Source organism: Tenrec ecaudatus, chromosome 14 (assembly GCF_050624435.1).
Source record: "Tenrec ecaudatus isolate mTenEca1 chromosome 14, mTenEca1.hap1, whole genome shotgun sequence".
NCBI lineage: Eukaryota > Metazoa > Chordata > Mammalia > Afrosoricida > Tenrecidae > Tenrec > Tenrec ecaudatus.
The window spans coordinates 82,642,330-82,653,152 of record NC_134543.1 but is presented as its reverse complement, the minus strand read 5'-3'; the positions used below and the strand labels follow the sequence as shown (position 1 = coordinate 82,653,152).

The following is a 10,823-nucleotide window of genomic DNA, read 5'->3' as shown; positions in this document are numbered from 1 at the left end:
GTTTGCTTAGGAGGCATTGAGTTTATGTTAATGGTGGTGGAATAATTTGGAAAAGCATATCAGTCATGGTTGTAGAACATAACAAGTGTAATCAATGACACTGAATTATACGTGTGGAAGTTGTTGAATTGGAGAATGTTTTGTGTAATTTTGACACCGTTGAAAAGAATAATTACACAATAGCAGAGAGTACAAGGAAGATGAAAATGTTCCAACTTTGATTGTGGTAATGAGTGCGCAACGCTCTTGATATGGTTGAACTTTTGAATTGTGTGCTGTGTGAATGAAGTCCAATAAAACTTTTTTAAAAAGAGCTCCCAATGAAATGATTTTTGTTTAAAAGAAAGAGTTGCAGTCTTGGAAACCCACAGGAGCAGTTCTGCCCTCCCCTATGGGGTCGTTAAGAGCTGGAATCGACTCAGTGGCAATGAGTTTGGGTTTTTGTTTGTTTTGTTTGGGGTGGGGGTGGGGGGCGCTATCCTGTAGTGACCAACAAGAATGAACGCATGCTACAGGGGAAACAAAAAATCACAAGAAAATTTTCACACAACCCAATTGCCTCCCCAGAACTTGGCTGCTGTAAATGTTACAAAGCTGAGATTGTGTGAGCCAGAGATGGAGTGTACTGTGAAGTCTTCCTAGTGCTTGCTACTTTCTCGCAGAGTTACTGCCCCTTCCTCTTATATTTTATTCTACATTTGTCTCATAAATCACTCTGATGCTCTACTATGGCGATTTTTAAGATGACGTGTGACCTGGAAGAAGACAAGTCTAGACCTACAGAGAATTCTGATCATTAGCGATTGGGTGAGGCCGGGTTGCCTGGAGAAACAAATCCAGTGATGATCACCTTTGTATAAGACAGAGTTTTGTATCAAGAAGTCATTGTATATCTCGAATGCATCCCAGCCCAGTCCAACTCCAGTCCGATGATGCGCCTGAAGTCCCTCTTCAGAATCATCTAGCTGAAGGGCAGCGATTCAGAAAGGGGAAGCAAGAAGCAGGAAGGTCACAGGCCAGTGGATGCAGAGTGGCACGGATCCAAGGTAGTGAGGACAGGGCAGTACACCAACAACTCTCAAGGTGGAATAGTTACATAATGTGGTGTCAATGTGAGAATTAAGAGTGAAGGGGTAGAGTCTTGTCTGTCAATCGGGTCATGGCCAATGAGACCTCTGTGTGGGCATGGCCTTCTCCTGAGGATTCTGGGAACTCCTGGATTTCCTCCTCAGAGGTAGGAGACAGACTCTCTCTTGGTTCACTCCCTTGGAGACTCTACTGACAGACTCATTCCCTGGGAGACGCTCTATTCATTCCTTGGGAGACGCACGGCACTACGCTGATGGACCCTGTGCCCTGGGAACTGGAGGAGCCACATGGAGCCAACATTAGCCCATATGTCCGACACCAATCTATAAAGTCCTCCTCAAGCTCACAAAGCACATGCAATGACGCCAACTGCAGGAGGAAAGCCGAATCAGTGAACATGTAAGCATCTCAGCACTGGCAGGGGTCTCCACACGGCTGCTCCAGCACCCAGGGCTGCATCAGGGTAGGTCCATGTGGCTTCTCCTCAGGGATGTCTTGCAGATAATGAGCCTGGCAAGCTGAAGCAGGGAACTGGCTAAAGCAGTTGCACCCTGGTCTGACCAGCAGAAAGCAAGAGACCAAGAACTAGAAAGGCAAGGCTCACCGAGCCATTTATCGCTCCACCCTTTGATTAATCCCACATGTGTTTATCGGCCAGGTTGGCACAATAGATCTTAATTATCTCACTTTCCATTGCAATGATGGCTCCAGAAAAATGGAAAATTATAATAAATAAAAGGTCATACATCACAGCCATTTAACAAATGGGAAAAAAAGCAAAAAACATTGCTATCCATTCCATGCAAACTCCTAAGGACCCCCTGTTTTGCAGAATAGAACTGCCAAAGGTTTTCTGGGCTGAAATATTTATATATATATATAAATCATTTTATTGGGGGCTCTTAAAACTTATAACAATCCATACATCAATTGTATCATGCACATTTGTACCTGTGTTGCCACCATCATTTTCAAAACGTTTTCTTTCTACTTGAGCCCTTGGTATCAGTTCCTCTTTTTTCTCCTCCCTCCCTTGTGAACCCTTGATAAATGAAAAATTATTATTATCTTCATATCTTCCACCACCTGCTGTCTCCCTTCACCCACATTTCTTTTGTTCGTCCCCCTGGTAGGGGGTGGGGTGGCGTGTTATACGTCAGTCATTAAAATTGGTTCCCCCTTTCTCCCTCTTCTCCCCACACCTTATTTTATCTGTCCTGGATTCCATGCGTTGAGAGCTTTTATCCGTACCAGTGTACATGTTCTGGTCTAGCCAGATTTGAAAGTAGAACTGGGGTTCTGATGGACCAGGGGGAGTGGGGAGGAAGCATTAAAGAACTAGGGAATATTGTGTGTTTCGTCAGTGCTATATTGCTCCCTGGCTGGCTCAACACTTCCCTGGGACCCTTCTGTGAGGAGATGTCCAATTGTCGACAGATGGGCTTTGGGTCTCCACTCCAACCCCCCTCGTTCACATCAAAATGATTATTTTGTTTTGGGTCTTCTGATACCTGATCCTGTCGACACCTCATGATCACAAAGGCTGGTGTGCTTCTCCCATGTGGGCTTTTTTGCTTCCCTGCTTGTTTAACTTCAAGACCCTTTGAGATCCCAGACACTATATCTTTTAATAGCCGGGCACCATCAGCTTTCTTCACCACATTTGTATGTGCACTCATTTTGTCTTCAGGAAGGTGAACATCACAGAATGACTGGTTATTAGAACAACATGTTCTTGTGTTGAGGAGGGTCTTGAGTAGAGGCCCAATGTCTGTCTGCTACCTTAATACTTAACATATAAGCATATGTATATAGACCTATATCCCTATCATTACATCGTAATGTATTTACATATATACATGCCTATATTTAGACCTCTATAAATGTTCTCTGCTTCCTAGTTCTTTCCTCTATTTCCTTGTACTTCCCTCCTGTTCTGGGCTGTCATCTTACAGAGGCAAATCTCCAAGGGTTTCTTCGGTGGCACCAAGAGGTGGATTTGGAGGAGGCTCAGTGATTAAAGTGCTCAGCTGTTAACAAAAAGGCTTGAGCCCCATTAACTGCTCTGCAGAAGCATGCAAGATTAGCACGCCTCTGTCATGATCACAGCCCCAGAAAGCCTGTTGGACGGTTCTGCTCTGTATCAGAGGGTCGCTGTGAGTCAGAATCCTCTGGATTTTAATGTTATACTTTTTAACCTATTAAGATATTAAGACTTCTTTTTATAACAGCTGGCTAGCTTTGCTCATACATTAGTATGTTCTTAGTTTTTCTTATGGGATCTCATTCTGCAGCCTAAAGTACATCATTTAGAATTTCTTTTAGTGAAGTTCTTGCAATGGCAAACTCTGTTTTCATTTGTCTTAAAATAGTATCCTCACTCACTCATTGTCGTTGAGTTGGTTCCTCCTCATGGCAACCCTATAGGACAGAGTAGAACTGTCCCTGTGGGTTTCTGAGGCTCTAAATTTTTTTTTAAGTTTTACTGGCATATAATCCACATGCCATACAATTCAACAGTTTGATCCTATCCAGAAGAATTGTACAATCGTTACTATAATAAATTTTAGAGCAATTTCTTCTCTTGTACTCATAGTTATTAGTTCACATCCCCCCCCCCTCCAGCCTCCTCTGCCATCCCCCAAGACACCATTAATCCAGTTACTGTCTCTGTACATCTGCCTCCCCTGGATTTCATATACCAGAAAAATACAACAACAAAAACACTAACAACAACAGCAAAAGAAAGCAGAGGAAAACCTCAGTCATAAAGAAAGTAGAAAATAGTTCCTCTTTCAACCCTAACCAGTTCATCCTTGCTGGGCTCCGCACAAAGGTCGGCCACGGCCTTGGTTTGCCTTTGCTAAAGACGCGCCCTGGCTAGCCCCGCGAAAAGAAGGCTCCACGCATTGCCACGGGATCGGAAGTACCATCTCAGGCCAGAAGCCCTGTCTTACAGTGAGCGTTCGCTCGCATCAGGCACATGACCACAGGATCCACACATTCGACTATGCTTCAAGTTTCTCATTTTGAGTTCGTGAAGGCTTACAGGCCACTCCAATAGAAAAGGCATCATCCGGAAGCCACGGGCCTGATGGAATGTTAAAATGGAAGTCATATAAAGAAAAGAGAGTTATCATCTATAGCAAACACAGCTGACTCGCTCTGAGGGCCGAATAGTAACCACTGGAGTTTTCGATGTGTAGTTTACTGACGAGTTTGACAAGACAGGGCCAGGAGTGACGTGATAGAGATGATTTTTTTTATTATTATTATATCTGCATGGGGTGGGGTCAAGAGAACACGGAAAGGAAGAAGATACAGTGGATGTAAAAACCCTTTAAAGGAGTTTGTTTTGGGAAGAAAGGGGGAAAGGTGCCACATGAGGAAAATGATTCGTAGTGAGAAATATAGCCGTCTGTAAGCAGGGGAGAAGCAGGGGAGAGAGTAGAGACATTGGAGGAACATCTTTGGGAAGAGGTGAGATGCAGAGGAGGGCTGATTTCAGCTAGATGCACTTCCAGTTCATGCCAAATTAATGGGACAGACATGATGTAAGTGGAAAGGGATGTGGGTTGTGGGGAAGATGTGTGGTGTGAGATTACGGAAGGACTCTTCCTAAGGCCTCATCTTCTTAGGAAAGGAAGGCTTCTGGTCATCTGCCGGGGAGTGAGGATGGGAATGAGGTCCTGGGAGTTTGAGGAGAGAAGGGAGAAAATGAAGCAGCCATCAAGAGAGTGCAGAGGACATGAAAACACAGGGTGAGTGCTGAGCAGCACCAAAGACCCGTGTAAGACTGATGCTCGTGGAACTGGATGATATGCAGGAGCTTCGGGCCAGTTCATGGCACAGGCTATTATCATTTCGTTCCATTTTTCCATGGACTTTTTGAAGTGCCCTCTTACATATTTCATAATGCAACTGCTCGGTACCTTTTAATTCATTCATACAGAATCTGTAAAAGATGTGGGAACTTTTTGTCTATGGATTTTATCCAATAGAGCTTGAGGAGTTTGGCAGTCCCAGGAAACCAGTACCAATGAATACCCCACCTTCGTTGGATCAAAGGTGAGTGCACAATAACATGATCCAGGGAGTGCATAATAACATGATCCACAATAACATGATCCAGGGATGTGTGCTGAGACGCCCTGAGAAGAGGTTCTTCAATGAAAATGTGTCAACACAATCTATCGGAATCTAGAACATCTAAATACAGGCTAAAACACTTAATTTCTAATATCAAGGTATATTTTTAAGCAAAATATGTATAAGATAGGGAACGCTATGAAGCCCTACTAAGGCACTTATTGAATCAAGGAGCTCTGGTGGGGTACAAGTTGGGCTGCTACCTCAAGGTCAGCAGTTCAAAGCCACCAGTCACTCCTCTGGAGAAGAATGAGGCTTTCTGCTCCCATAAAGATGTATCCTAGCCTAGAAACCCACAAGAGGAGTTCCACTCTGTCCTCTAGGATTGCTATGCTTCCGAGTTGACTGCGTGGCAGTGAGTAAGGCATTAATCAAAGAGCCCTGGTGGCAGAGTGGGTAACCCGAGGGTCAGCAATTCAAACCCACCAGCCACCCTGTGAGAGAAAGAGGAGGCTTCCTGCTCCCATAACCATCTACAGCCTCAGAAGCCCTACGGAACGGGCCCACTCTGCCTGATAGCGCCCCTGAGAGTCAGCACCAATGGATGTCAGGGGGTGGGGGGGACCAAAAGCAGCCATCAGGGCAAGATATGACAAAATAATAGTATATAAATTATCAAGCGTCCATGAGGGAGGAGAGAGTGAGGAGGGAGGGGTGGGAATGAGGAACTGACGCCAAGGGCTGAAGTGGAAAGCAAAAGTTTTGAGAATGATGATGGCAACAAATGTACAAATATGCTTTATACAATGGATGGATGGATGGATGGATGGACTGTGATAAGAGTTGTATGAGCCCCCAATAAAATGATTAAAAAAATAAAAGAGACAGTCCAGAAACCAATACTTGGAACCGTGATTTGCTGGGAACAGGAAGAAGGATGGGAGGAGAATCTGACTTCCTTTCCTTTTGAGCTTGACCAAATAGAAAGGGCAGCGAGGAAAGGGAAAGTGACATAACCTTGCTAACTGAAGCTCTGTCGGGCCAATCATTTTTAAGACAGACCATACATGGAAGGTAAAGTTCTAGAAACTGACTTCTTTTCAAGGAAATAACTTTTGAACTCTCTTTTACCTGCTTCGAAATTCCATTGGGTTGTTTCGTGACTCTTTAGCCACTGTAACAAACGACGCGACTATCACCCTAAATCGGTCGCAGCACATTCCCCCCGCCCAGTACAGCCCCTCGTGCCCACTTCCACGTCACCCTCATCTCCACTCCCAGCCCCAGGCAACCACAATTTGACTTTCTGTTCCCATGAAATGGATAAATTTGCCTTTTCTGGACATTTAATGTAAGTGAGGAAATTGATTTCTTAAGACCGCATAATGTCTTCTTAACTCTTGGAAAGGCTTTGCATACCAAGGTAAGTTAAAAAGCATTGCTACTGGTGCATACGGGCAGGCCTTGTTACAAACAAATGATGTCTAACCATGTCTCTGCTATCAGTGGATGGCCGCAGACAAATTCCCTCAGGAATACATTCGGCTTAGCCTGGTCAGGGCACCTTCCAAATAAAGTTCAATCACCGTGGTGGCTTCTGAGAGGGTCTACTCGGCCAATTCAATTCAAGACAAAGAGGTCGGATCAAAGATTACGGCAACTGTTTTTTGGATTCCAAAAGGGTAATCTTGATAGATTGTCTCGAAGGACCAGATTGATCACAGGGGCTTATCATGAAGAACATTTTAAAAATGTGACAGCTGCCCCTCCCTTGTCAGGCTCCAGTCATGCCATGCTGGGCACAGGGCAGCTGACACTTTGTGGTGCCCCCACCCACGTCCCTGATGAGCCCAGGAGTCACCGTGGTTGATGCCCAACAGCTGCCATGACCAAGGGACCCGGAGGCAGGGTGCGCTGGGGTCTGGGGGCTGATCTGATGTTGCGAAGCTGAGGCCTCCCTAAAAATAAAAAATAATTTTTAAAAAGAAAATGTAAAACTGCATTGGTGAGGAGAAAGGCCAGGCAATTTGCACCGAGGAATTTCTTACCATCACAACTGTGTGCTGCTCAGTACCAACATCTGCCCTAGGAGAGTTTCATTGAGAGAATATACTCTATTCACCCTAGAGCCTAGATCTTGTTCCTTTTCATTGAGCAAGCTTATTTTTCTTCCAAAGCCTGAGAGGAGATTTAAGAAGAACCTGATGGGAGTCCCTCGGAGACGCCAGCATTGTCATCGTGGCATGATACAAATAGAAGCACAAAGATTGCAGGGCAGGAGTAGAGCGGCGGAGGCAGTGCTTCCAGAAATGCACTACCTATATGGGGGCTAGGTTGACAAACAGCCACAGCTGCGCATTCTGATAGTTTTGTTTAGTAAATGTTTCTATGGTTTTGAAGTAATGTTTTTACTTCCTCTCATATATACCGCTCTCTAGCACTCCCTTACCCATGTACCTGTCTCAGAATGATATGTACCTCCTTCTGTGTATCCTCCTTTTCCTTTAGTCGGAGGGGGGTGCGGGTCTCAGTAGCTTTATCTGGCGCCTAGAAAGATCTCAATGACAGAAGTAGCTCTGAGGATTGTACAGATCTCTGGTCTCAAAAGCTGCTGTGGGCTCTTTAAGTCAGACCACTCCTTTCACTTCCTCTCAGACCACATCCATGAGACCTCTTTCTTGCCTTCACCCTGGTGGGCCATCAAAGTCCCAAATCAGGACTGGAATACCCCAAATTACACTATGTCACCTGTTGCTGTTAGCGGCCATCAAGTTGACTCTCAACCCAAGGCAACCCAACCAAGCACAATGCCAGGAATGGCTGCCTGGCGCCATGTGCTCTGTGAATCCAATTATTGTGATTCCAAAAGGTTTTCATTGGCGGATTTTTGGAAGCAGATTACTAGGACTTTCTTTTGGGTCTGAAAGCTCAGCTGAAACCTGTTGAGCATCATAGCAATACACAAGCTTCCACTGGTAGACACGAGATGCACTGGCCAGGAGTCAAACCCAGGTAGACCTGCCCTTGTGGGTTTCCAAGGCTGGAAATGTTTACAGGAGCAGAAAGGCTCGTCTTTCCCCCACAGAGTGGCTGTTGGTTTTGGCCTGTTGGATAGCAGCCCATCTTTCTCCCCTAGAGGAGCTAGTGGTTTCAAACTGCTAACCTGTTAACCGCCCAATGCATAACCACTATGCCACCAGGATTCATTAAACCAAAGAACAAAACTCACTGCCTTTGAGTTGATGCCGACTCTCTGCAACCAGGGCTTCTTAGATGTGACATTTTTACAACTGAACTAATACCACTGCCCCTTGCCAACTCCCTTGGCGTCACCTTCTTGGAGTCACGGAGTGGAGCTGTGCTCTGCAAGGATTTCAATAGCTAGTTTTTCGGAAGTAGATAAACAGACCTGTCTTCAGAAGCACCTCTGGATAGAGTTGGGTTACCAACAGACGTGCATTAATTGTTGTTCCACCCAAGGAGTTTTTGTTTAGCACCACAGAGCCCAGGGGCCTCTCTGAATTTCTATAGCACCATATTCTAGCTCTCAAGACCCCTGAGGGAGGAGGTTGCATCCATTCTATGTGGCTACTCTTACACACACACACACACACACACACACACACACACACACACTTTTCTTCCTTTATGAAAGATTTATCTTGTCCATAAATGGTATAAGCAGGTGTATGACCTCCTTGAATTTCACAAGGGGAGTTAAAGAAAACACAACAGCCATAGCCCAAGGTTGAGTCCTATGAGGTGGGGATCAGACACGCCTCCACCGTCCAACCTGTTTACCATTCTGACACCAACCGCCCCTCTCACAGCACGCTCGACTCCTCTGCTGGGGTCGATAACTTGTGACAGTGGCCCCACAGAACTCACGGGCAATATTCATGATTCTGAGGTTGATTGGAGGAGCAACAGATTACAATTCAGGATCAGAACTGACTCCAGACAGTCTCCCCTCGGCAGTGCCCACGGGCATATGCAGGCCCCTCAGCTCTGTCCTGCTCAGGCATTTAGCTCTGCAAATAAATGATCACTCTGCCAATAAGCCTCGGTCTCAGGCCCTCAGCCCCAGCTCTGTGGGCTGGCTAACCTCGCTTCTTCTCGTCCCCCCGGTGAAGCACCTGCAGGCCGCCCACTGCACCAGCCAGAGTCCTGCCCCAGGGCGCTCAGCTTTCTTGCTCTGAGGGCTGGAAGCTCACTGCTAGGACTCAGGAAGGCTTTCAACTACTTCTACTGCCACTGCTTCTCCGACACCACGACTTTGTGCCATCTCTGCCATCCCAGAACTCTGTCACTGTAAGATAGGAGGCTCAGTGCAGCGATCTTGGACCGAGAGCTCCACTCCTGGCTCCTCTTTCTTGAGAGTAATGAGATGTCCATTAAACCTCCGCGTATACCCATGTTAGGGCAACATTCACCTTGTTTTCATGGCCCCACTCCACAAGTATGCCACGCCCCTCTCTTACATGATTTGAGATCTAGCCAGTCCCCTTGATGAGCCCACAGGTACCTCTTATCTGCATCGTCCTACCCAGTCATTTGGCGGGAGTTACAGAGGCAACACTTGCTGGGGCCACATAAAGTAACTCATGACAGTCCATCTGGGTCCAATCTGAGAGACTGGCCTATGCCACTTCCTCTCCCTCCTCCTGCTCTGCAGGCTTTTAGGATAAAGATCTGAGTTCGTTGGGGTTCTCACACTAGGATGTTGCTGATTTGTCCTTACCCCTCCTCGCTGGCTCCATCTCTCCTTGCCTTCACCAATCCCTCTCACTGGAAACATAACAATTTCCTTGTATTTCCCTGTTTGCATCATCTTTCTTACTGGACATTTTCCTACTCTTTCCCCCAGACTCAGCAACATCACCTCTTCTGGAACTAATCACTTCTGAAGGGAAAGGAATCCTACTGCAGACAACTATTGGGCTTTACTTGTTTATCTCTCTAACCGAACACTCCGTCCTGAACCCCCACCCCCACTCCAAGCCCACCAGGCTATTAGACCTTTGGGTCAGAGACAATGTCCTGCACCTCTCCAGAATCAGATTGGCACATTATAAACCATCACCTATTTGGAATTTCTTAATTCTCACTTAGAAATGTGCATTGCTCTCTTAATAGCTGTCCTCTTTAAAAGCCTTGAGATGCTTAAGGCTTCATAAAGATTGGGTTTGACCCATGAAGTCAAAGTCTATATTTAGCTAGAGAAAGGGGGCCTCTGGTGAGAGGATATGAGTTTGCTCTAAAATCACCCTCTTTCTTCCCAAGGAAGGTTCGATAGCAATTGTATGTATGAGCAATAGGTTTGTTTGTTTGTTTGTTTGTTTGTGGAGTGCTTATCTGAAACTCAGGCTCTTAGGTGTTTCCCCTTTCTGGAGCCCCCCGCCTTGTACACAGGAGGAAACTGAGTCTTAGAGAAGTCAAGCACCTGCTCTACCACGAACACTCATGCCTACCAACCCCCAGAGTCTAACCTCTATTCCTGCCATCCTGTGCATGCTATGCATCTAAGACACATCACTTTCATGGGTTCGATTATGAAATGGGTAAAATGTTGTAAGTTTAAACCAAGTAAGTTTGCAACCTGATCTCACAGACTCCTGAAAGCCAGAAGATGTCTAAGTGTACTT

At 45.8% G+C, this 10,823-nt stretch overlaps 1 non-coding gene across 1 annotated transcript; it reads left to right on the top strand.

The window, feature by feature from the left end:
- Nucleotides 1-6,884: 6,884 nt before the first annotated feature.
- Nucleotides 6,885-7,133, top strand: LOC142427160 (small Cajal body-specific RNA 6). Its single transcript, XR_012779974.1, has one exon.
- Nucleotides 7,134-10,823: the final 3,690 nt, after the last annotated feature.